Source organism: Crocodylus porosus, unplaced genomic scaffold, assembly GCF_001723895.1.
Source record: "Crocodylus porosus isolate Cpor-Errol unplaced genomic scaffold, CroPor_comp1, whole genome shotgun sequence".
Lineage (NCBI taxonomy): Eukaryota > Metazoa > Chordata > Crocodylia > Crocodylidae > Crocodylus > Crocodylus porosus.
In genome coordinates this window covers 200,783-226,874 of record NW_017728893.1, presented here as the reverse complement: position 1 = coordinate 226,874, position 26,092 = coordinate 200,783, and the positions used below count along the sequence as shown (strand labels likewise).

The 26,092-nt window shown below is 56.2% G+C and overlaps 1 protein-coding gene across 3 annotated transcripts in view; it reads left to right on the top strand.

Moving 5' to 3' along the window:
- Positions 1 to 704: 704 nt before the first annotated feature.
- LMNA (lamin A/C) overlaps positions 705 to 26,092 on the top strand; it is a 52,059-nt gene continuing 26,671 nt past the window's right edge. Inside the window, exons 1-4 of one of the 3 annotated variants that reach the window (XM_019555403.1) lie at positions 705 to 1,230; positions 9,661 to 9,765; positions 11,853 to 12,138; positions 25,701 to 25,888. The gene's annotated coding sequence lies outside the window, so the exon portion shown is untranslated. Of the gene's footprint in view, positions 1,231 to 9,660; positions 9,766 to 11,847; positions 12,139 to 19,678; positions 19,782 to 25,700; positions 25,889 to 26,092 lie in introns of those variants that run through there. The other 2 variants (XM_019555395.1, XM_019555407.1) reach the window with 2 other exon arrangements.

The window sequence follows — 26,092 nt, the reverse complement described above, 5'->3', positions numbered from 1 at the left end:
GGATGGGTGGACGGAGAGAGGAGCTCTCTGCTGCACGTGTAGGGCAGACAGCAAGAGAGGGGGAGGGATGGATGGATGGATGGATGGAGAAGGGCGACTTCAGGCATGGGGTGGACGGACAGACGGAGTCCAGTGGGATAAGGCACCACACTGGGACCCTAGAGACCTAGTTACAGCCACCGGCCATCCCGGTGACCTTGGGCAAATCACTTAAGCTCTCGGCATCCCAGGCCCAATGAAACAGGCCCCTAATCCTTGCTGAGGGGGCTGCGCTGGTCAATCCAGTGCCTGGGAGGGATAAGTGGGGGGAGGAGTAGGGAAGGGGCCTGCTGCTTGTCCTGTTTTGAGGGGTGTAAATCCAGAGTGACTCCATGGAGGGACAGCAGGAAAAGGAGGAGGAGGGAACGGGGGAGGAGATGGAAACCCCCACTTGTTTGCACATCCCGCTCTGGGGTCCACAGCAGCAGGAGGGGGCAGAGGGGCTGGGCTGCATGTCAAGACAAGGCCCCAAAAGGATCAGGCCTGAGATCCCACATCCATCCCTGCCTCCTGGGCCTCCCCCATGCAGGAGGCTGGCTGTGCAGAAGGGGGACTTGGCAGCTCTCCGGCCTGGGGGAAGGGAAGGGAAGGGAGGGGAGGTGGGGGGGACACCCTCCATGGCAATAACGCCTCCCTCTCTCCTCCTTCCAGATCTAGAGATGCTGGGGAGAGAGGCCACTGCTGGGCCCCTCTCCCTTTTCTTATTGAAATGAAGGGCGATGGGGGGAAAGCATTGAAAATAGCTTTTCAGCTCCCAGCCTGCAAGGGTTTCTTCCCTCCCTCCCCCTTTCTTCCCTTTGAATCGAACCAGATGTCTCTCCCATGAAATGAGATTGCCTGGCTCTTGCTGGAGAGAGACAATGCGGGAAGATGGGAGATCCCCCATCCAGCGCACTCCACTGCAGCCCTGGCAGAGACCGTGTCTGCATCTCTGGCTGGGCGTGAGGGGGGTGTGGGGGCAGAAGGGAGGTTGGTGATGGAAGAAGGAATTTGCTGCCCCCCCCCATCACTGTATTATTTCCCCCCTTTTCTCTTTGCTCTCAGCGCTTTGCCAACAAGGTCTCTCTCTCTCTCTCTCTCTCTCTCTCTCTCTCTCTCTCTCTCTCTCCTGGATTTGACAGCAGAAGAGCTCAGCTGGGGAATGAACTCAGCAGCTGCACAAGGAAATGTCTCATGCGGTGACTCAACAAGGTAAGGTGTTGCCATCGCTTTCCCTGCAACTTTGCCTGGGCATTTCTGCAGCCTGGCTGGGGGGGGCTGCGTTTGGAGCCTGCTCGGTAGTACCCAGTTGGGGCAGCCGCGGTGGCACCAGACCGCAGGGCACATGTTGGGCTCAGAAAGAAAAGGAAAGGAGTCCAGGGTGGGCTGGGATTCTTGGGGTTCAGCCAGCGATCCTTACACCCCCCTCAAAGTACCACCAGCCCCCAAAGCCGCTGTCGGGGACTTAACCCCATTGGTTCAGACCATGGTTTTCCAACCGTCTTTTGAATTTGGATTTAACCTTTACGTGCTTGCGTGATCGGTTGTCAAATGCCAGCAGTTTGGAGTGATTTCCTTCCTATAACCAACAATGGATGTGTGTGCAGTGGCATACACAGAGCAATGTCTCTATAGGCGTAGACAATGTCTGCACATGCACTTTGTATTTACTAGACGCACATGTGTGCATAGGTAACATAGGAGTACTGTAGGTACGTATATTTGAGTTGGCGTGTGCATGTTTAATAAGCATAGACATCTATGCACACGCCGTCTTTCTACATATATAGCTGTATAGATATATATTATACATACATATGCAGTCTCTAATGAAAACATTCATAGAAACTAAAATCCATATATACAGACCTAGGTATATATCTAGACATGTACGTACATACATAAAACATAAACATGTATATGCAGTGTGTATGGGCATATACACATATATTTGTGTATGTAATTTGCACATATAAGATATGTACTTATTTATATTTATGTGTGTATGATATATATGTAAAATATATTTTTACATATATATGTAAGTGTATAGATACATATGTGTGTGTATATATACATATACACACAGATCTATATATTCAGGCACAGATATACATAGATGTATGTTTATACACACATATACGTGTATAAATGTGTATGTATGCTTGTATATACATATACATAGATCTATATATATGCACATGTGCATACATGTCTATACACATGTGTAAATATCTATGTGTGTTTGTGTATATGTATACACAGATCTATATATACATGCACACACATACGCACATATGTATATGTGTGTATATATATGTATGTATATATACACACTCACACTATATGTAAGTATGTATGTATACACTATATATATGCATGTATATGTTAATATATGTATGTATGTGTGTATGTATATATGTGTGTGTGTGTGTGTGTGTGTGTATGTATGTGTATATATGCGCACATACCCACACATGGAGAGCATGTACATATGTGTGCATATTTCTGTTTAAAGTACCTGTGAGCGCACACGTGGGTGTGTGTCTAATACACAAGTATATTACATAGTTTCATAGTTTCTAGGGTCGGAAGGGACCTGAGCAGATCATCAGGTCCAACCCCCTGCCATGACAGGAAAGAGCACTGGGGTCAAATACCCCCAGCAAGATGATTGTCTAGCCTTGTCTTAAAGACCCCCAGGGCAGGAGCCAGCACCACTTCTCTTGGAAGCTGGTTCCAGATCCTAGCCGCCCTGACCGTGAAGTCGCGCCTCCCCTCTGCCAGCTTGTGACCGTTATTCCCCCAGTGCCTGCTGGTCCCCTCTGACTAGTCAGTAACAGGTCACGAGCTCCCCCCTCAGCCTTCTCTTGTGGATGCTGAACAGGTTCAGGTCCCGTAGCCTCTCCTCGTCGGGCCTGCCCTGCTGCCCCCCGGGTCATGCGAGTGGCCTCCTCTGGACCCTCTCCACGCTGTCCACATCCCTCCTGAAGTGTGGTGCCCAGAACTGGATGCAGTACTCCAGCTGCGGCCTGACCAGTGCCACGTAGAGGGGGAGGATCACCTCCCTGGACCTGCTTGAGATGCATGTGGGTGCATGACAAGGTGTGGCTGGCCTTCCTGACTGCATCCCCACACTGCTGGCCCATGTTCATCTTGGCATCAGTGATGACTCCAAGATCCTTTTCTGTCTGTGCACTGACGAGAAGGGACTTCCCCAGCCTGTAGGTATGGTGCTGGTTCTTCCTCCCCAGGTGCAGCACCCTGCACTTGTCAGTGTTGAATCCCATCCTGTTCTCATCCGCCCACCCTTGTAACCTGTCTAGGTCCGGTTGCAGCCTATTCCTTCCTTCTAGCCTGCTCACATCCCCCCACATCTTAGTGTCATCCGCGAATTTGAACAGGGTGCTATTTACCCCCTCGTCCAAGTCACTGATGAAGATGTTGAACAGCGCGGGCCCGAGGACCGAGTCCTGGGGACCCCACTGCCCACATCCCTCCAGGTCGAAAATGACCCATCCACTGCCACTCCCTGGGTGCGGCCCTCCAGCCAGTTGGCGACCCATTTGACTGTGTGGGTGTTGACACCACAGCCCCCCAGTTTCTTAATGAGAATGGGGTGAGAGACCGTGTCGAAGGCCTTCCAAAAGTCCAGGAAGACTATGTCCACTGCTACCCCTGCGTCTAAGGATTTGGTGATCTGATCATAGAAGGCCATGAGGTTGGTGTGACAGGACCTGCCTCTAATGAACCCGTGTTGGTTGCCCCTAAGCATAATCTCCCCCCCTGGCCCGTCGTGGACATGTCCCAGCATAATTCTCTCAAAAAGCTTACCCAGGATCGAGGTAAAACTAACTGGCCTATAATTTCTATGTGTGTGCATACGTACACATACACATTTATAGCTTTGGGAATTAGTAGTTGAATCTGTGTCTTTGGACAATAATGTACTTCTAAGTTACAGGACTCAGAAATTGTTTTTCACTGGGTCAGAATTTGGTCACGTGTGGAACAGAAAACTGTGCGTTGTTTTCAGGGAGCAGTTCAGCTTAGGAAGTCTGCCTTTCATCCAACCCCCATTTTACGTTCCACTTTGTGACTTCAAGAACAGACCCGTGTCCCTTGAAATACGGAAAGTGGAAGAGGGGGAAAAAAAGAGAGTGAGCTGACAAAGTGTCAACTGCCAATACTCAGCCATCATGACTCCGGCCTCAGAATAACAAAATTGTCTTAAAAGTCATGTCATCCTACGAAGTAATGAGCCCGAGCTGCTTTCTCTTGGCCTTTTGTTTTCTGAGACTTCAGGATCAGGTCATGTTTTCTAGCTTTTCTCCATGAAGACTCAAACTTCCTTTTATTTTATTTTTTTTTACATGAAAGCTGAGGAGATTCCCCCATGTTCACACGACTCCTAGAGCTGGGGTTTATAGGCAAACCTCAAGCCTTGCATTCCAGATCACAGGAGTCCGCGATGCTGTGCCAGTGGCTCATTTTCCTGGGTGCATTCATTAGGTTTTGTTTGTGGGGTTGATCTGGCAACTACTTGCTGAACACTTACTCTAGCTAATGACCCCGTGGACAGACACTATTTACATTCATAATAACTCTTTAGGCAAGTGTTTGTAGACATGGCCCCTATGCTTGAGCTCCAACCTGGCATCCGCATACCAGCGTGGTCGGCGGGTCACATAGTGTGAAGGTTGAGACCAACTCACGGCTTAATGACTCATCTTCCCAAGTGCCGTAAAACCTAGGTGGTTATTTGTATAGTCCCGAGAGCCAGCCTGCAGGGGGAGGTCTGGCTTGTGTTCCTAATTTGCAGTCATTGGAATAAGGCTCTCCCATGAGACTGCCCTGCTAAAAAATATAATGTGACATCACCCTCTTGCATTTCTGTTTTCTGGGGCTTAATTAATAACTCAGACTCTACCCACCTGCTTGGGTCAATTCCTCTTGCTGCCTGACACCCCTGGGGTCTGGGGTGGGCACAAGATCTCTAGAGTTATTGAGGTTTAAAGCTGGCAAAGAAAGTCATTTGTGGCGAGGCTGGGCCTCTGTTGAAACCAGAATATCTGCAGGCATCTGGGGCGGAAAGCAAAATTGCAGCTCAAGACAGGACCGTTGTGCACCATGAGTTCTAGGTTTCATGTGAGGATCTTTCTGAGCAGGTGTGTTATATGTATTGCATCCTTGCATGGGTGCTATGGGAACTTGAAGATCTACGTGCAGATTCAGACAGCCCGATTTAGAGGTACAGTCAATCAAATCGCTAATTCCAACTTAAGATGGTGGCAGACTCCAGGAAGCAGCAGGGATGGGGGCAAGATTGCAGTAGTAGGAGCATTGCTGCATGAGTAGGTGTGTTGCTGGCAGATCGAGGGCAGTGATTCTTCCCCTCTGTTCAGCACTGGTGCGGCCACATCTGGAGTCCTTTTTCCAGTTGTGGGCCCCCCACCACAGAAAGGATGTGGACGAGTTGGAGAGAGTCCAGCAGAGGGCAATGAAAATGGTTCTGGGGCTCATGACTTGTGTGGAGAGGCTGAGGGACCTGGGCTTATTTAGTCTGGAGAAGAGAAGACCAAAGGGGGATTGAATAGCAGCCTTCACCTCCCTGCAGGCTGGCTCCAAAGAAGATGGAGCTGGACTGATCTCAGTGGTGGCAGGTGGCAGAACAAGAAGCAATGGGCTCCAGTTGCAGCAAGAGAAGTTTAGGTTGAATATTAGGAAAAACTGTCTCACTAAGAGGGTGGTGAAGCACTGGAACGGACTCCCCAGAGAGGTGGTGGAGTTTCCATCCTTGGAGGTTTTTAAGGCCCAGCTTGACAAAGTCTTGGCTGGGATGGTCTAGTTGGGGCTGGTCCTGCTTTGAGCAGGGGGTTGGACTATATGTGACCTCCTGAGGTCCCTTCCCACCCTCCTTGTCTGTGATTCTGAGATAATCACATGCTCCTCGTCCCCTCCCTGGGCAATGACACTGAATGGGATCAAAGAAAAGCAAGGCCCTGTGATTGTCACTAATGGTAGCTCCATCACACAGGTTTTTGGGCATCCATGAATACACCCATACTAAGGGGCACCATTCTGGCTCATGCCTAAAGTTGACCCTGAGTGACGTGATGCCAGGACCCCATCATCCATCGAAACAGCAGTGTATGTTTCTTGGGAAAATTAGGCCCAGAAAACAGATTTCAACTGTGTCCTGTAATTCCTCCAGTTAAAGCCTCACACCTCTCCCCTCTACCTCTCCAAATGCTGTATTGCTTTGGAAATTGGCTGCAGCAAAAATGTTAGCCACTCGAAAAAGGTTGAGTCTCACAGTCCTTTTTAAAATGGCGATGACAAACCTCACCTGCTATTTCACCTTCCCAGGCCCCTCTAGAAAACCAAACAATAAATGTTGTACAAGCCCCCTTTTTCCCCAACACCAGGGAGTTTGTGGCCTGTTGTTCACTCTTGTTAAAATCCCAGTCCTGGCCCAACTCTTGATAGACATAGTTTGCTATTTGAAGATCATTTGGATGTGACCCTGAGCAGTGCCTCCAGTTAAAGTGTCCCTCAGATATAGCCTCTTCCTCCCACAAAGTCTTACTAATCAAAGTACTCTGAAACCCACATGTATCAAGAAAGGGTCTTCGACAGCGAAGAGCTGTGAGAGAGGGGTCAGGAGTGCTTGCAAAGGAAATCTGGCATCCTCCATCCATGGGTATAGTGAGATGGCCGTGAATCATGCTGTTCTATCACCAAGACTAGAAATACACCTCAATGCTGTATTTCCAGAAGCTTAATGAGGGGTTCGCTTGATGTTTGGCGCAGGGACCGGTCACTCTCAGCCAGCCGTAATGTTGCAGCAAGCGTAGATCTTTGCAGGCTGCTCCTCGGTTTCATTGCTTTCTGACCGAGGTTGATACACCTTGGGCGTGTCTCCATGTTCATTGATGCTTCTTAGAATGAAGTAGTTAGTATTCCTACTTCCTTAACGAAGTACTAACTAAATGTGCAGTAACTAGTCATTTTGTGATGCTTACTGCGCATTAGCCTAATAAGACTGCGCAGTAGGCTATTAGCACAGTTTTTAACAGCCACACTACTGCGCAGTCTTATTAGGCTAATGTGCAGCAAGCTTCTCATATAGACGTGCCCCTTGGCTAGCAGAGCAGGAAGGTCTTTTAGTTCCAGCTGCCGCATCTCATGCTTTAGGATCCTAGCTTCAGCCTACCCCTGACTGTCCACCCACGGGTGCAAAGTGATACCCCCATCTGTAGCAGCGACCGTTGCTCCCATTCATTTGCTGTGTATTGATCCTAAACCTATTCGCTTCCTAGCATGGACAGCGATAGATATCGTGCATCCCTACTGAGAATCTCCGAGTGCTTTACGGACATTCATTAATTAAGCCCCTCTGTGAGACAAGGAAATGTGACCTGATCCAAAGCTCTGCTGCAGTCCATTAACTTTGCCTGGGTTTGGGATTAGGCCATAAAAACTAGGGTTGTTGTTTGTTTTTTTTTAGAGAAAGCTCATCCTTCCAAAGAAGAGCTGTTTTCTTTAGAGCTGGATGCTTCCAGTGCACGCAGGATAGATGCTGAGCATGTCAGATAAGCTGTGGGGTCTCCAGAGATGCTGCTGGGGCTGAATGCTTCTGGCTGGCTCTGTTTGGGGGGGGCCTGAGCCCTGGGACAGCTGGGGCCTGAGTCTCCGGGAAGATCCAACGAGGGTGGGTGTCATCATCACCAGGGTCAGTCTACCCAAGCGTACATCGATGAGAAGAATGATCTTCATTGTGGAACTGGAGGCAACCTCTGCAGACCCTTTGTTTCTTTCTAACTAGCTGTTCCCCAACTAAGGGACCATCTCCCTGTTCCCAGCTCCCTCAGCCTCCTGTTAGGGAAGTGTCTCTAAATTATAACGTCTGTCACCGCAGCAGGGTGCAGTGCTGGGACATCCTGTTCAGGCTGGCCATGCAGTATTAGCACAGGAAGGTGTGCACAATTCCCAAGATCCACCCAGCGATTTTTAGTAGGAATCCAGTGTCCAAACCATGCTGCCCTGCTATGGGCTTGCTGAGTTCTTTGCAACAGAAAAGTTCTCTGTTCATTTTCTGTAGTCAAGAAATGAGTGAAAACGAGGAGCTTGGGTTTTCCAAGGGGGGCCTGGGGTCTTAAAAGGTTGAGATCCACTGTGATGGAGACACCAGCAACTCCAACCCTGGTCAGATTCAGACGAGGGGGCACAGGTAGCCTTGGGGTTTGGACGCGCTTGTGAATCCCCACGCAGCTGCCTTGATCCCTGTTTCACTCTCCCTTCCCAGCTGGGTGGGAGCCCACGTCCAGGCCGCCTGGGTGTTTACACTTCTCCTACTCCTGTCGCATCCGTAATGCCTGTACCCTCTGCTTGCTGCCGTTCCTGCCAGCATCCAGGCTGGGCTCTGCGGCAAGAAGTCACAGCCTCTCACCCCAGGGGGAGATCAGTCATGTGCATTTATGCCGAGAGATTATAACTCTGCCTCATACAGAGACCTGCTCCTTTTAAGGGTGTTTTCTCCCCATGGCCCATTCATTTTTCAGCCTCTTTGCTATCAAGGGAGTCTAGGATGTGGGTGGTTGAATGGACCAGAAATTAGACCTAGACCTAGTAGACTCATTTCAGGGAGGCACAGCCCACCTGCCCTGAGACAGCAAGGACTGAGCGTGTATGGAGGGCCAGGATAGAAATGAAACAGCTTCTCTATCCACCTGGGGAGAGGTTGTGTGGCCAAGATGCTAGACCCATGACAGGAGCCTGGGAATAAGTCACTCTGCCTGTCTGTATCTACCCAGCCTTGAACAAGCCTCGGGGCCCCTCCAGCCTTATTTTCCCCCTGCTTTTATACTCCGAGCCATGTGGCCTAGTTATACTAATCCACAAAGCCAAGGATCTCCCTGTCTATCAGGAGCAGGAAAGCGGAGATCCTCCAAGGAGATCGGGAGGAAGGGGGCTGGGGCGGGCAGGGCGGCGTGATTTATTCAAGGGGCGGCAGGGAGACAGGCGCCCTGTCTGGGGAGGGAATATATGAGCGCGGGGAAGCTAATCTGAGCATGGTATTGATTTCTCTGAGTGCCTCCCGGCTGTGGGCCACCAGGGGTTAAGTAGCCAGACGGCAGCTCTGATTGCAGGGCTGGGAAAAAAAAAAAAGAAAGGTGTTTGGGAACAGGGGGGAAGGGAGTCCTGCCATATCACACACACGCTGCAGCCAACAGGTAGCCAGGGCCATATTGCTTATATTGGCTCTGTGACTAAAGCCCTGGGCTGGAGTGAATCCTAGCTGTCCGCGGAGTGATGTGGCAAACTTCCCCTCCACCTGCCTTGCAAACCCTGCAGGTTGTGCTAATTAGCAGGCGGGTGGCTAATTGGTGCTGTTCCTCAATTGTACCAATTAGCCTTCCCAAAATGGTCAGGTACGTGGCTTGTGCTGGAGAAGGCAGCCGGGGCAGGCAGACTTGGTGAGCTCACGCTAGGGGCTGCCTTGATCGCCACAGGTCTGCGTCTCCTTTCTGCTCTGCCCTAGGCATGGATGAAAGCTTTCCTGGCTTCTTGGCACTGGCAGGCCTGGGGGACAGGAGCCTGGGATGGCTGAGACAGTCCTTTCCCCCTCTTCTCTTCCAGCCTGATCTGGTCAGCTCTGCCCATCTTTTGTGAGTCCTGTTCAGTGCCCGGATCGCCAGCCCCCAGTCTCAGTCCTAGCCTTCGGATGCTGTCTGCCTGCACATGGTAATATCCTTTCCAGTTCCCCTGGTTCTTTGCAATTGTTCCCCCCTTCTTCACCTGCCCGATGGCTTTGCACACCTCTTTCACACCCTTGCAGATGTGTCTAAAGCAGTGGCCTCCAAACTCCTGGCCACACTGGCCAGATGAGTAGCAAGGGGTTGGTCCCTGGGGCTGCATCTCATTTGGAGTCAGTGTGTGGGTGTGATCCCGCGTGCCCAGATCCAGCCGCATGCTGATGCAATGCAGCATGCAGAGCCACACTCTCCGGCCCGCAAGGATCCCCAAGGGTCTGAAAACCTTGGAGCGGCCATTATTGCTCCCACTGCCCCATCACCACCCACTTTCCAGACCGGCAAGGAGCTCTGGTTCCCTGGGCTGGATCTAGTCTGTGGGCCTGAGGTTGAGCACCCTAGATGAGGATACAGAGGGCCAGTGTGTCCACACCAGGGAGAATCCATCCAGGGACAGGAAAGGGGGAATTTAGAGAATCGACAGGTCTTGGGGGGGTTTCTTCTGCTCCTGCCATGGCTCATATACCAGTATTTAATTTGCAGTCGCGCTCCTGGTCCATCCCTCCATAGACGAGCTGCGATTATCCTCTCTAGCACCTGGCATGTGCTCAGCCTGCGCTCCAGGCCTCCGCCACCTATTCCTGGCAGTCAGGGCTGCGAGGAACTCGCTGCTTCCAGGAAAAGGCCTGTGACAAAGCAGTGAAAGGATGACTTGGCCCCTGGGGGCTGTGCCTGACTGATCTCACCCCTCTTGCGTGGCCCGGGCCCTGTGACCGGAGCCTTCCACACCTTTCTCTCATGTACTCGTGTGTCTCCTTGCACGGCTGTGTCTCTTTGCAATATGCAGGCATCCTTGAGGCTTATTTTTTCCCCCCCTGGAAGCTAATCCAGGCAGGATCCAGCCCTGAGCCTGTTTAACCCTTCCTAGGACCAGCCCAGATGCTCTCGTTATCCAGATCAGCCTCTGATCCCTCACCGAAGCCTGCTAAGCTCCTGGCCTCGGCGTAGCGAATGCAGGGCCTGTCACATGCCTGTCCCCCTCCCCAGGCTGCCTCTGCCCCCATCTACAGACCCCTGCCCCGGGGACAAGGCCCAGGGGGGTGCCCAGGCCCTGCTCTTCTGCGCATTCATTATTCATCGCCAATTAGCATGCATTATTGATGTGTTTATTATGATTTCATTTATCACGTTAATTATTATTCATTTGAGCTTTTGGGTGTTTGTTTCCGTAGCGACGCAGGGCGCTCACAGCTTCACACACACACACACACACACACACACACACACACACACACACACTTGTGTGCATACACACGTACACAGGATCCAGTCCCCCTACAACTCAAATACTTCCAGCCTAAATACTGCTGTTGCAGGGTGAACTGGTCCTGGGGGCCCCTGCTGTGCTAAGACACCCCCACCCCCATGCAAGGGACCCCCTCCGTCTCTGGAGGGGGTCCCTTGTTGCTTGGGTCCATGTGAAATCCCAGCTCCCTTGGCATCTGGACAGCTGTCTGCAGGGGAGCTGTGCCCCTTGCCAGCAGCTGATCTCTGCCCACCAGACCTGCCCCGGACCCCAGGCCGTGGGATGGCTCTGGGCATGGGACTGGCTGGAGCTGGAAGCTTTGCCCTGTGTCATTTCAAAGGCCTTTTCTTTCATGGCCCCTCCTGAGTCTGGCACACACATGTGCTCTGGGCACTGGGGCTGGGTGTCAGGACACCTGGGTTCTGTCCCCATTTACGGGGGCAAGTGGGAGACCATGATTGGGGCGCAGGGGAGAGGTGTTGGGATGCCTGGCTCCTTTTGGGGCTCTGGTAGGGATGCCCCAGTGGTTAGAGCCAGGCATGGAGAAGGCAGAACTCCTGGGTGCTTCTCCTTTTGCGACCAGGGATGAACTGAGTGCCCGCTCTGCCTCAGTTTCCCCATCCTGATAATAGGCATCATGATCCCACCATCTGGGGTAGATCCTAAACCAACCAGCCTGAAGTTGGGGTAAGATCCCAGGTGGGAGGCTACTGCCAGTTTGTTGCATTGGTGCCATGGACTCTGATGCCTCTTGCTTTTGTCTCCTAGTCCAGCAGCGGGAGAGATTGGGAGCCAGGATCCCCAGCAGCCTGCTCTTCCTGGAGATACCTAGCCCCATGTCCCCGGCGATGCCAGCTCTGCATCCATGGCACGACGGCTTACGGATGTCTGCCATGTCCTGGGAGCTGCCCCGAGCCTCTTGGTTTGCTGCTATAGCCATGGAGGGGCAGAGAGCCAGGCAGGCACTGGGGGCCGCAGCGATGCAGCCCGTCAGCTGTCGGCAGGGGAGCTGGTGCCAGTGTTTTGCTCCCTGGCAGTGGCTTCAGCTTCACGTGACAGGTAGGCACCTGGCGTGACGGGAAGGGCTGGCATTGGACGGGAGGTTGGCGAGGCAGCTGCCTTTTGCAGGACTGGGAAAAGAACCCAGGAGTCCGGGCTCTCTGAGCACCTTTTCCCCCTGCTTTTCAAGACCCTCAGCCTCAAGTTCGTCCCCTTGGAGAGTCTGGCTGGGGCCTCACTCAGCAAAGGGAGAGCAAAGCGAAGGCTGCTGCACGCCACAGCAGAGCTAAGCACGCCGGGACCTGGTCCAGGTTCCCCGTGGCACCGGGCGCTGTATGAAATAACGCAAAGAGAGGGGTCAGGAGAGTTGTGGTCTAAGCACCAGGGAGCGGTGAGATACGGACAGGAGCTGCTCTTTGTACCCCCAAGCTCTGGACATCTGTGTTATTTGGGGACCCATGAGGCAGGGGCAGTGGGCACAGCTACCTAGTGCTTGGAGATGTTTGGGTGGAAAGCTGATGGGCAGCATTGAGAGACCCCAGCTGAGCCGGATCGTGCCAGGTGCTGCATGAACAGCTGGGGCATGAGGGCCTCACCCAGAGCCCACGAACATCCAGGGAAAGCCACACAGCTCTGGACCAGGCCACAGGGGATTTGCCAAGGGAAATCTCCTTTATCCCAGCCCAGTGCCTGATCCACAGAGGATCCCCCGCCTCCATGCCCATGTTCAGCCTGACTCTATGTGCCTGTAGGGCTCCAGTGCTGTGGGTCTGTCATGGGGGTGTGCTTGGACACGGGTGCCCTGAGACGGGACAGCAGGTCTCCGGGGCTCCCGGGAGCAGGGTCAGGAGGCGGGAGGGAGTGACAGAGCCTGGAGAGGAAACCAATGCCCTGGAAATCCCAGGAGGATTGAACCCGAGCCTCTGCCCAGCGCTGCCTCAAAAACAAGCTGTTGTGCTAATTGGCATCTCTGCTGGCACCACGGCATGGAGACAGACACCCCCCATGCCTATCCCTGTGGGGTAGGGGGGAGACGCTGGTCGGGGGAGCAGCTGGCAGGGCCAGGCACCTGGTGCCAAGGGAGCAGGCAGAGGCAGCTGCTGCCTGGTAGCCTGGCATCAGATTCAAGGCAAAGGCAGGCCCATGGGGGGGCTGGCCCCAGATACCCCTACAAGGGGATGCATCGCCTATGGGGGGCAGCACACACTTCAGAGCAGTCTCGAGGCTGCTCTGTGCTGGCACCGAGGGCTGGGTATGGACCCCGATAGCTTGGAGCTGCTTCCACCCCCACTCACCGCCAGCTCAGGAATGGGGTAACTGGAAATCCTAGGAGCCCGGATGCAGCCGGGGCAAAGCAGAGTCACTCCAGATCAGCAATGCTAATTGACACCAGCTGGGGGGGATGCTCCTTACACCCAGCCTCTTCTTACCCCTCCCTGCCCCGCTCTGCTAGCGACAGGTGTTTGGAAAGAAGCTGGAAACAAAGGCCTTTATTCCCTCCCCAGCCCCATGCCCTCCTGGGGGCCGCGGCCTGGAGGGCTCCGGGCTCTTGGTTTCCTCCCGAGTCAGGTGCACGCAATTATTGTCTAGACGTGCCTTGCTGGGGAGCTTGGTGGTGTAATGGTCCCGCAGGGACCCCTGCCTGGCTGCTGGCAGCACAAAAGCCGCCTTAAGAGCCCACGTGGCCCCTGGCCCCTTGAGGAGGAGCACAAAGAAACGGGAGGGATGGGATGGTGGGGGGGGTGCTGCAGCGGGGGGAATCTCCCGACTTCATGCCCAGCAGCTCATTTCAGCTCCCCTGCAAGAGGGATCTCAAATAACTGGCGTGGTCAGGACCAGATGGATTCGATTTAGGAACAAAGCAGGGGGCTGCTGAAAAGCTTTCCCAGGGCCAGGGCCTGGGTGGGCATCAGAAAGGGGAAGTCTTGCTCCTCATGGGACTCCCCGATGCCCCCCCTCTGCCCATCTGCTCCCACCTGGCATGGGTTAAGGCTTGGGGATATGGCAATGGAGCTGCTGGTGTGAGTTTAATGCCTCACAAGCTGCAGCCACATCCAAACTCAGACCCCAGTGCTACCCCAGAGATGCAGCCAGTTCTGGGGTGGAATGCTGCTGAGTTAGACACTCGGGGCCTCAGTTTTGCAGCTGCAGCAACGGGGAGAATGCTGGGCTGGGCTTCATCCAACTGTGCCTGTTGCTCTTGGGACATACAGCACCTACCACACAGGGTCCCTGATGGGAGGGAGGGAGAGAGGTGGGTGTCTGAGACCAGACAGTCTGCAGCCTGTGGTTTGTTGCACTGGGCTTGCTGGGAAATGTGCCTCACCCTGGGTTCAAATTCCCCCTCCGTTCTATTGTGCTAGTTTCCTTCATATAGCTGCACGTGGCCAAGCCGTGGAAGGGGCACCGGAGTGGCAATGAGCTTGGCATGCATGTGCATGCATATATAGATGCATGGTGCTGCCTCCTGTTGGCCAGACTTAGAACTGCTCAACTGTATGTCACGGCACCTATACTGATGGGGATACTCCTTGAGCTCTGGGGCTGCAACTTGGGTTTTCAGGTGGCTAGCAAACCCCTCCTGGCACCCCCACCTGGGAGGCAGAGGGGTTTTCTCCGCTCCCCTTCTCTGCTTCCCTTCTCCGGTCCCCTGCTCTGCTTTGGGGACCCCCAGAAGCACCTGGGGGGTGCACGGCTCTGTCCTGGCTGCATTACCAGAGCCCCGCTGGCAGCAGCCTGCCATGTGGCACCTGCCATGCCTGCCAGTTGGTGCGTGGGCTGGCCTGCCGTGCCAGGGATCTGGTTTCGTGGTAACCAGAGAGGCCTGGAGATCCCGGCCCCCGACACTTGCAGCTCAGCCCTGCCTTGGCAGCAGCAGGGCCTGGGACACAGAATCCGTTTCCAGGGAAGAGACAGGTAGAAAACCCGGCGAATATTCCGCCGGCTTCCCCCACAGTCAGTGACGTTGGTGGGGAAACTGAGGCACAAAAGGGGCTAATAAAGGGCAGGGCTCAGCGCCCCGCAGGGGCTTTGCACTGGGATATACTGGAGGGAACTGGGGTGGGAAGCTGCTCCAGCCTGCGGGTGTTGGGGCACTGGGTGGCCGCTAGGGGGTGCGTGAACCCAGGACATGGCAGCACTGGCTAGTGAAAGGAGCAGGCTGGCCGATGGCCATGGTTGCAGGGAGGGTCTGGGACCCCATCCAGACCCCTGCCTCATGGTGCTGACCCAGAACCCTCCCCGCACGTGGGCTGGCAACCAGCCCCCAGCTGCTACCTCCCTCGCTGCCTCAGTTTCCCCAGTGCTGACGGCAGCACTGTACAGACCTGCCTGCTCATGGTAGCCAGAGGTCAATGGGTGATTTTTTCCCCGCCTTGCGGCCTTCTCTGGGCACAAATGTGGGTGTGAATTTGCACGTGTGTGTCATGGGGGGGTGTATGCTTATCCCATGCCAGGGGCTGGTTGCACTTGGGAAGGGGAGAGGGTATCGGAGAGGTCCTTTCTGGCCTCAGCAAGGATCCCAGGGAAGGGGCAGCAGGGACTGGATCTGGGGTGGTGTGTGGCATCAGCAGCACCCTGGGGTGCTGCCGGCGTTGCACACTAGATGGTGCTGTTGCTCATGCTTGCTGGGGGAACCGGTCCCTGGCGGGATCTACCCGGCTGCTTTGTATCTGGGAGCTTTACCCTGTTTCCCAGCCACCCCCAGGGCTTTGCAGAGGCTAGGAGCTCTCCCCCAGCAGGACCGCAGGGCAGGGGACAAGGAGGACAAGAGCGCAGGACTGAGCTGGGAATGGTGACGTGGGGGCACGGGACTTAATTGTGAAGCCAGGGGGTGAAGGGGCTTGTTCCTCCCAGGGGCAAGAAGCCAGAGTCTTCTAGGGGGAAGCCAAGAAGCAGCGGGCTCCTGGGACACGAGCCACAGGGGAGTCCAAGCCCATGATGTGCGTGTGAGACCGTGTGCAGCCGTGAGAGTGGCAACAAGGTGGGAGATTTTGTGCATGTGAGTGCACTTTTGCAGCAGGGAAGGGGTGAGTGTGTGGGAGGGGTGCGCTTGGCTGTAAGCAGAGATCTGAGCGTGTGTGTATGCGTGTGAGTGTGTATGGGGGGGTGCGCACAGCTTGGCAGTCGGGGTGATCTGTGTGTGTGCACGTTTGTGTGTGACTGAGTGTATATGGGGGGGGTGTGTGCACAGCTTAACAGTTAGGGGAGATCTGTGTGAGTGTCTATGGGGGAGTGCATGCGTGCACACAACTTGGCAGTCGGGAGATCCGTGTGTGTGTGTGTGTGTGTGTGTGTATATGAGGAGATGTGTGTGAGCGCACAGCTTGGCAGTCAGGGGAGATCCATGCGAGTGTATATGGGGACGGCGTGTGTGAGTATGCACAGCTTGGCAGAGGAGATCCCTGTGTGTGTGCATGTGTGTGAGTGTGCATGGGGGAGTGTACATGTGAATTCACACTGTTGGGCCCAGCTGGGAGCTCTGCACATGTGTGCACACGGGCATGAGCACAGGATTGCTGGTGCAGTGATCTGGGCACATCTCCACCCCCACGGGCGTGTGTCTGCAGCTGCCTGCTGGGTCTGCACGTGCGCCCCTGGCACACAGGTGAGGCGCCCGGGAGTCCCAGCCAGGGGCAGGGGTGCACATGCCACGTGCAGGTATGTGCTGCAGTTAGCTTTTGGCTGGGCAAGAACACATCCAAACGCGCCCACGATCGGTGAGGCCTCTGCCCTGTGCTGCACGCCGTCAGCTTCCCCTCCCTGCCCCTCAGGTGGGGTGAGAGAGGGTCTGGGCCCTGCAGGCTGTGGGGCCCAGTGGTGAGAGAAGATCATGGGCCCTTTGCAAGGTCTAGTCCTGGGATCATCTGGCACAGAGACAACAGCAAACCCGAGCAGGAGGGGACACCCGTCTGAATAAGGAGCATCCTTCATAGCAGCCAGACGGGCCGTGTTGCTCTGCTGCTGCTTTCAAGCCCCTCACTGCAGCATCTGGGTGCCTTGGAGTTACTCCTCAATCCCTCTGTCCCCACCTTTACCTGCTGGACTCTCCTGGGCGGCTCTTAGAGCAGCTTCGGGGCTGCTTTACTGTTGCATGGCACCAGGGAGGCCCCTGCTCAGTGCCCCCTGGCCCCACCCTGGTCTCAGCACCCCACTGGCATGGGAGGGAGCCTGAGTCCTGGTTTTATAAGGCCTCATTATGGCTTAAAGGGGCCATTGTTTCCCTGAGCAGCTGCAAACGTAGGTGGGGTTTAAACTCCAGTCTGAGAGACTCCAACCTCTGCCTCGCCCTGGCAGCATTTCTTACCCGCCCCGGCCCTGACACTATATTTTAGCCTCGTTTGCCACCTGGGACCTGATGCAGGGGTGAGCACAGGTGGGGGAAGGTGAGATGACGCCGGCTCCCCGGAGCAGCAGTGAGAAACATTAGCCAAGGCAAAAGCGTGGAGCTGGCGGCTTGCACACATGTCCAAGCTCGCCCAGCTGCTTTGGCAACGCGGGGCGGCCGCGCCAGTCGTTAAGGGATGGGAACTGTGATTCATCGGCAGGAAACCAAGCTGGATCTCGTGCAGGCAGCTCCCTCCCTGTCGGCTGCTGCTTCAGGGCTGGGGTCCTGGATCTGGCCTCTGTGCTGAATCGGGAGCTGCTGGGGGGCAAGGTCTCCACTGCCCTGTGCCCAGAGGGGTGAAAGGAAGCATTTTGGACCCTGCTGCGCAGCAAAGGCCTGGCACCCCCTAGCGTGTTGCATTGACCCATATCTGCCCTACGCCGCTGTCCCGGCCCGAGGCGAGGTGGGCACCCCTGCGGGAATGCCGCAGTCTCTGTTTAACTCAGAGGTGCCCCCCCGCAGGGATCTCACCCACACAGTGACGTCCGGGCCCCTCTGGCCCTGTGGGAGGCAGGGGACGGGTTGCCCAGAAACCCTGTGTTTTGGGATTTCCCTTTTTGTCTCTAAGGCAACCGGCTGGGGACAACACAGACTCAAAGCCACTGCCTCTGAGTCACGGGTGCTCAGTGCTGGACAGGGAAGTCACCAGGCATGGCAATTCGAGGTGTCGAAAGACGCGCTCCTGCCTTTCCCAGCACCAAAGCCAGCAGCCGGGATGGTCAGCCGAAGCCCGGGGGTGTCTGTGCTTTCCTGCAATCCCAGCAGACGGTGCCCGAGTCCCCTTGATGCCTGTTCCAAGGGGTGGATGCATCAAACCCAGCACCAGTGCTGTGCAGGGTTGAGGGGGGGCACGGGGATCAGCCCCAGAGGAAGGATCCGGTCGGACTGGACTCAGCTTCGCAGCCTGGCACAGACGGGTCAGAGCCTCCACTTCTGGGGTCCCAGGGCGTTGCCCAGCCTGCTCCGTGGGCAACAGCACGGAGGGGGTGTGGAGACTCCTCGGAGGCCGAGTTCCCTTCCCCATGCCGCTGGGGTCTGGCTGCCTCCACCTTTTGAATCTGGATTCAACTCCAGCTGTGTAAACAGAGTCACTCCGGACTGACGCTGGCAGGGGTGAGACCAGGGGAGGCTGAGGGCCCCTTGCTCCATCCTGCCCAGCATCTCTCCCGCTGCCCTCCCCAGGCCTGGGGGAAGCTGAGCCGCTGCCCCCTGAGCGTCCTGCCCACGGCTGGTCCAAAGTGACAGTGGTGCCAGGGTGGGAGCTAGCAAGGGGCACATCCCCCTGCCAGGACCCCCAGCTCCAGTGGCTGTCACGCCGGGCAGCCCCAGCTTGGCTCTACCACAGCTGCAGAGCCCAAAGGGCAGGTGGCTTCAACCTCCCCTTGATGCTTCCCACGGTTCAGGGCCAGGCAGGAGCTGGCTTGTGCCTCTGTGTAAATCCTCCTTTTGGAGCCGATGGATGCAGAGGGGTCTCCGATCTGCCCAGAGGTCTTCAGAGCCCCAACTCTACCCATGTCTGTGCTGCTGAGATGGCAGGATCGGGCCTGGGATGGGACCTCCAGCCAGGGCTCACAGTCCTTTCCAAGCCCGGTGGGTGCTGGGCACCTTGTAGACAGCGGAGCTGACTGCATCCTGCCCCTGGTTTCATGGGAGCATCTTGCATTTAAAGGGGAGTGTGGCTGGGGCAGGAGAAGGGGGCAGGGCGTTGTTATTAAAGGGGTGGGACAGAGGGGCTGGGAAAGGGGGAGAAATCCCACCTCCCCTGTCTTGAAAAGCTGCCCCCGTCCCCACCCAGCAAAGCAACCAGCTTGGGACCCCCAGTGCTTGGGACAGCACCTAATTGAGAGCAGGCCCCTCCCCAGGGTGCTCCATCTTAGCACAGCTGCTGGGCAGGGGAGCATTTGGGGGGGGAGTCTCAGCTCCCTTAACCCTTTCAGCTCTGGCCCCCAGTACAAAGGGAGTGCTCGGATGAGAACTAGGCTTTCATACGGGAAGCCAACGCCTCCCAAAATAGCTGGGCACATCCTGGCAAGGTGTTGCGGGGTGGAGGGGGGGGTAGCCAGGAGGCCTGTTTGCCCTCCCTCCCCAGCCCTGACTGATCCCCAGCCAGCTCTTTGTGTTTGCATTTCCCGGCCTGCTCCCCATTCGCTGCCTTGGCAACCGGCAGAGGAAAAAATGTGCATTAAAACTTGGAGCGAGCCCCCAGCCCGCTGGCGTTCCTGGACCCGACACCAGGAAACAGGAGGCCTAAATGGAACAAGATGTCGGGAGCCGGGGTAGGAGGCAGGGGCAGGACTGGAGCCTGGCGCTGGATGGAGTGAGTCACGGCCCCTCGTGGCTGCGCTGGCTGGACCGAGCTGAGAGCGGTGCTGGGGAAGGGGGACCCCAGGCCGCGGTCCCTCCCAGAGCCTCTGTGCAGGAAGCCCGGAGCAAGCCAAGCAGGGGACGTGCGGCACAGGGCTGCCAGGAACGGCTCGTCTCCCCCCGGCTTGCCAGCGCCAGCCCAGCCCTGCAGGCCCAAGCTTTAGGAGCGTGTGGGATCGGGGCACCCTGCTTCCCCGCCTGGGTTCCCCCTGCCTCCGAGTCCAGCCAGAGGGGCCTGGCATATTCCCTCTCAGGGCTAATTCCTCTTAGCTGCATGCAGCTGCTTCAAGCTGTGGGCTCCAGGGTGGACCCCAGACTTTCGCAGCACTGGTGAGCACAGCACCAACCCAGGAGGGCTGGGCATCACCTGGGCACTTTCCCTATTACATCCGCCTGCCCTGGCCCCATGGCTGGCCCATGTTGAACTATTGCTGTGCAAGGCAGACTTCAGATCTGGGCCTTACAAAGCTGTGGCCACCCCTGAAGGGGCAGATTCAGGTGCCAACCATCTGCTGGCTTTAGCTGTTCCTTAAGGAGAATCCCCACATGCTGTTAACAGTAGAGGGGCTATGATACACTACAGGGTTCATCCAGAAAAGGGTGGACAGGTTAGGCATTGCCCCTTCCCTAAAAAGATATCAAAACACTTTGCAACTAGGAATGAATTCAGCTTGTGGTTGTTGAGATTTTGTGAAGAGGAGGCATGAAGCTCGTGCCATCATCATGGAGAGGAACCTGCATGTCTGTCAGGGCCTGCGAGCGGCTGATCTGAGCCTTGTGGTGTTGTCTGCTCAGGGAAAGCTAATTCAGATTAAGGTTGGGTGTGAACGCAGGGTGCAGGGGCTGTGCTGGCATGGATGGGTCTGGGGTCTTCGGTAGGTCCTACCAGGACAGAGGATGTGCTGTGGTTGGAGGCTGCACCGGTCTCCGGGTTGCCCCTGCCCTGCTGAGTTTAGACCCGGGTCTTACAGCCCACTCCTGTGCCTCCCCTCCAGGCCCTAGGCGCTCCCTGGAGCATCCCTGCACATAGCACGGGGGGAAACTGAGGCCTGGAGCAATGCATGGTGCCAGTGACAGCTGGGAAATGAACCCACAGCTGTGATGTGGCTCTGGGTCCAGTCACCAGCACCCAGCTCTCAGTACCCAGGATCCGGCTGGGCAGGGGTCTCACGGGCTCCCCTGTCCCATTAGCCAGGGCCCCCCCCTTTGACCCCAGCTGCCGCACACTGGAAGTTCCAGCTTTGTGGATCCATGCGTTGTGGAAATCTATTAATTTTCCAGCTCTAATTGATGCCTGGCTGTAATTACCTTTTATAACAAGGCAATTAAACCCCATTAAAGATGATTAGCTCATTAAGGCGCCTCCATAGGCACTCACACAACCCCTTTCCCCACCCATGCAGTGCCTGGGTTGTTCATGGTGGGAGAGCACTGGTCAGTGGCTGGAGTGCAGGGATCTGGGTTCTGTTCCTTTCTCTGCCACTGCCACCCCTTTGTGGCCTTGGTTCAGTCACTTTCTCTCCACAAGGGAGGGAGTCAGATAGTGACACCCTACTCTCCCCCCACATGCTCTGGGCTCAGGCAGCTCTGGCAGAGCCCTGCTTCCAGCAGGCAGTGGTGAACAAGGACCAGTAGCACATGTCTGGCTCTGTTCCCTCACTGGGCAGGGTGCTGGCTGGGGCTGTGGCCTTCCCGCCCAAGCACAGCTGGTGTGAGTGGGGTGGGAGGAGTGGAAGCCGTAGGAAAATACCGCCCTTTTCCTGAGTGTGCAAGGGCTAGTGCACCTCACAGTGCTCATACAAGGACTAGTGTTCCCTTGGTGCATGTGCAAGGCCCGGTCCCCCTCTCAGTGCTCATACAAGGACTAGTGCCCCCTTAGTGTGTGCGCAAGGGCTGATGCCCCTCTCAGTGCTCATACAAGAACTAGTACCCCCTTGGTGCATGTGCGAGGGCTGGTGCCGCTTTCAGTGCTTGCACAAGTGTTGGTGCCCCCCGGTGCATATGCAGCTGCCTCCATCCTGCTGACCCCCCATGCCCCAAGGCTCTGCTGTGCCCCTGCCAGTGGCCTGCTCCAGCCCAGAGCTTTGATTCACGCCCCATCCCCAGCAGATCGGCTGCAAATGGGTTAATGGGGTATCCTGCTTCCCCAGGATGAGTGAGGGGAAAGTCAGGGGGACAGGTGGGGCTGTGTATGGACCCAGGGACAGGGAGCGATGGGTGTCTGGAACTGGCACGTCCCAGGGACAGGAGCTTCTTAAAGGCATCGCGGCTATGGATCTAGCTCTACTGGGGGGCTGCAGTGGCTCTAAAGGGGGGGACAAGGATGGGGGTGTCCTCCTGTCAGGCATGGAGGGTCTATATTGCATGTTGATTCCCCAGCTACAAGCCCTAACTCATATCCTCCACCAGCCCATCTCTGGGGGGCTTGGAAGAAAGCCCCACTGCTGAGCTGCCTCTGGGGCAGAGCTGGCGGCACTCCTGTGCCCCCACCTCTGTTGCCCCCAGCCCGTATCGTCTCCCACTGCTTTCCCCCAGCGCTGGAGCAAGCTCGGCGTCTCCTTCCCCTCCCCAAGCCCTCGTGGAAACCACAGGAATGCAACCGCTGCATCTGGATCCGCCCAGGCCTGAGCTGTCGGGGTGGCAGGGGGTGCAGCCTCGTGTCCCAGGGAGCGCGGTGCACGTGATCCCGCCGACCCCATGTGCACAGAAACCTCCCACCTCGTGAGAGTGAAACATGGCTCTTCCCCTCCCAGCTCCGTCCAAGTGTCTGATTGCTCTGGGCTGGTGATTAAGGGCAGCTAACGGAGACCGAATGCCCCCTCTGTCCCCCAAGCAGTAATGGCCCATGACCCACAGGATGGGTCCTGCTTTCCACCATCATACATGCTCTTGTGAAGGCCCATGAGAGGTCAGGGAAAAGGGATCCACCTTTCCCCCCCGTGGAAACCCCATTAGGTAGAGCCCCCCCCCCCCGCCCCCCCAATATAAGCTCCCGTGGAAGGCTGTAGAGTGGATGAGCCTGGGTAGAACGACCGACCTGACAGCAGGTGCAGTGGTTGAAGCAGCAGCCCCAGACCACGGATCCATGGGGTCACTATGCTGCCCCCCACTTTGGGGGGGCTGGGATGGACAGCCCCAAGAATCTCCCGCCCAGCCTGGTCTCAGCCCTTGAGCGGAAACCTGCCACTGGGGTGAAGCCACGACCAAGCCCCACATGGACGCTCTCATTCTGGGTGTGCGGGGCCCCTTCTGGTTCACACCCCATGCCTCAGTTTCCCCACCTATCAGGCAGGAGCAGCCGCATAGCCGTGCTCTCTCAGCCTGAGTTGTCCAATATCCCGGGGATGGCTCTTTTTGCCCCTGCCCCTATGTCTCACACTGGAGCCCTGGGATGTGGAGCAGTGACTCCTTCCCAGACTTGGAAGAGCCATCAAAGCACAAGCAAGGCATCCGGCATCCCATTATATTCCCACCTTGGCATGGGGCTGTGTGTTCAGGTGGCACCTCCCTGCCCCGCCTGGGAGGAGGACTTCCTCGGGGCCCCGGCAGGATCTGCTCTGAGCCAAATTGCATTGGAGTTGGCAAAGCCTGGAGAGCACCCGGGTGGGGGCAGCTGGGAACAATGGAGCTGCCGGTGGCAGTGGGGAGAGAGCTAGGCCAGGTCTGCAAGGGGCCTGGGAGTGGATGGAGGGGGTTGGCATCAGAGCTCAGCACTCTCCGGCCCTTGCATGTACATTAGAGCACCCACGAGGCTGCTGTGACGCGTGGGGTCTGGCTTGGGTCCAGTGACCAGCTCCTTCCTGGACCCTCACCCCCATGCAACAACTCTGGAGCAGCCCTGAGCCTGCAACTGCTGCAGCTGCAGCTCTCCTGCCTGCAGTGCAGGCAGAGAGACATGGACAGGGGCTCCAGGGTAGCAGTATCAGAGGGAGAGATCAGACCTGGGGTTGGCAGGAAAGAGAGACAAGGAGGGGGCAGAGGGAAGAGGAAAGATAGAGAGAAGGAGCATGAAAACAAGCAGGTGCTCGGGGCCCTGGGGGTCCTGCAACACACTGGGCTCTTTCCAGTCACTCCCAGGACCCCAGAGACAGCTGAGCAAGGAGTGGGGAGAGGTTTGGCCAGGGCTGAGCTGAGCTGCTGGGGCTGCAGGTAGGTCCCTCAGCCCGAGTCACTCCGACACGGCTTCTTCCCCCTGCCAGCTGCCTGGAACTGCCTCAGTTTCCCCAGGTGCCCACAGATGCTGGAGGTGGGGGATTCTTCTGGCTGGGGGAAACCCAGCTGTCTCAGGTGCAAGAAGAACTTGGCTGTCATTGCCACAGGGCAGGGCAGGGCTGGCCTGGCACGCACAGAGGTGGGTGGTGTGTTGGGCGGGGGCAGTCCATGCCCCACCGGAGCTGAAAATCTCCCGGCCGGGAGATCAATGTGCAGCAGCGCTGTTTATCTAGGGGACATGGTGGAAAAGCAGCGCAAGCCAGGCCGGAGAAGACCGCGGTCAGGGTAGACGCCGGCATGGATGCACCTGTCGCGCTCGGCGTCAAATAGCCAAAGCTGCAGGGATGGTTACACCCACAGGCATGCACACACAGAGGCATGCACACACCCGTGTGTGAATGCATGTGCGTGCACTTGTGCATAAAACATGCACAAATGTATGGGCACAAACATGCACACCTACACACCCACAAACAGGTGCACATATGCACACATACTCCTACACACTAACATGCGTGAACATGCACACATCTATGTGCACCCACATGGGCACAAGCAGGCATGCATACACATACCCACATGTACACAGGCACAAACACACACACACACACACTCCTGCTTATGCACCCATACCCACATGTGCACAAACAGGCCCACATATACACACATGCACACACCCACACACATGAACACACTCCTACATGTGCAGAGGCACGCATACACCCCCGCACATGTACACAGACATGCACACACCTATACATACCCATGCACCCATACCCATGTGTGCAAACAGGTTCACATATACACACATGCACACTCTTACCCACACATGCACGCATACAGCCATGTATACACAGACATACACAGACACATATCCATGCACCCATACCCACATGTGCACAAACACACACATACACACCCATGCACCATACTCACATGCACTCCCCCCCACTAGTGCACATGCATGCACAGGCACACACACGCACCCACGGGCCTGTGTTTCCCTCCCTTTGGTTTCCTAGAACCAAACTGTTGTTTTTTGAAAGCTGGACCCTTGATCCCTGTTGCTGTGCGCGTCCCCCCTCCCCCCCCCAGCCCTGTCTCTGCTGGCAGCAGGTGACTCATTGTTGCCATGACGGGGGAGCAATCAGATTACTGATTCACAAAAAGCCATGTGTTTACCCATTGCCATGGCAGCAGCAGGGCGTGACTCACTTCAGGAGCTAGTATTTTTTTTCCCCCTTTTTTTTAATGGACATGGGTGGGAGTTTTGCCTTGCTGCAAAGAGGGTCTCAAAGCTCCAGCCTGGGGTGTGGAGCTGACAGCTCAACCCCACTCCTCCTGCTCCGCTGATGCCCCTCCAGCCTGGCCTGCTGCGCCAGGGCTGTCCAGTGCCCACTGCCTCCAGTTCTCCAACCAGCCCCAGGCCCCTTGTAGCAGCCACCGGCCACCCTGGGAACATGGGGAGCTGTGGAAGCATCAGCACTGAGATGCCATCACCCCCACCATGCCCAGCAAGGGGGTCTGCAGGGGCCCAAGTCATGTCACAGCACATGGAAACTGCTGCAAAATCCTGAGATTGTGCTAAAAAAATCATGAGCTGTTGCAGTGGGGGTAGGGGGAATCTCTCCTTGTTCACCAGGCTCCTCTTGTCTTTCAGGCCTCAGACATCCTCTCTGCCTCCACTCCCTTCACCTGTATCCCTGGGAGTGCCAAAAGCTGGAGACAACCAGGCAGGGGGTGACAGCAAAGCCACCCAACCAGACACCAGCCAGACTCACAACATCGCCCGGAGAACCTCCCCTTAGCCAGAGGAGCACGCAGCAATGGCCTAAGGATGCTCCAGAGGTCAGTTGAGGGGAGGCTTGTTAGATGCTTTATCCTGCTCAGCTGCTGGCTTCTGGTCTCAGCTGCTGCCCATAAAGGGTGGGGCAGGGGCAAGCAGGTGAAGCCCTTTAAAAGAGGGGGAGCTGGGTTGGTGCTTTCTCAGGGACTGCGGTGAGTACTTCTGGGTGGCTGTGGGGGGAAGCAGCACCTCCCCCCCACACACAC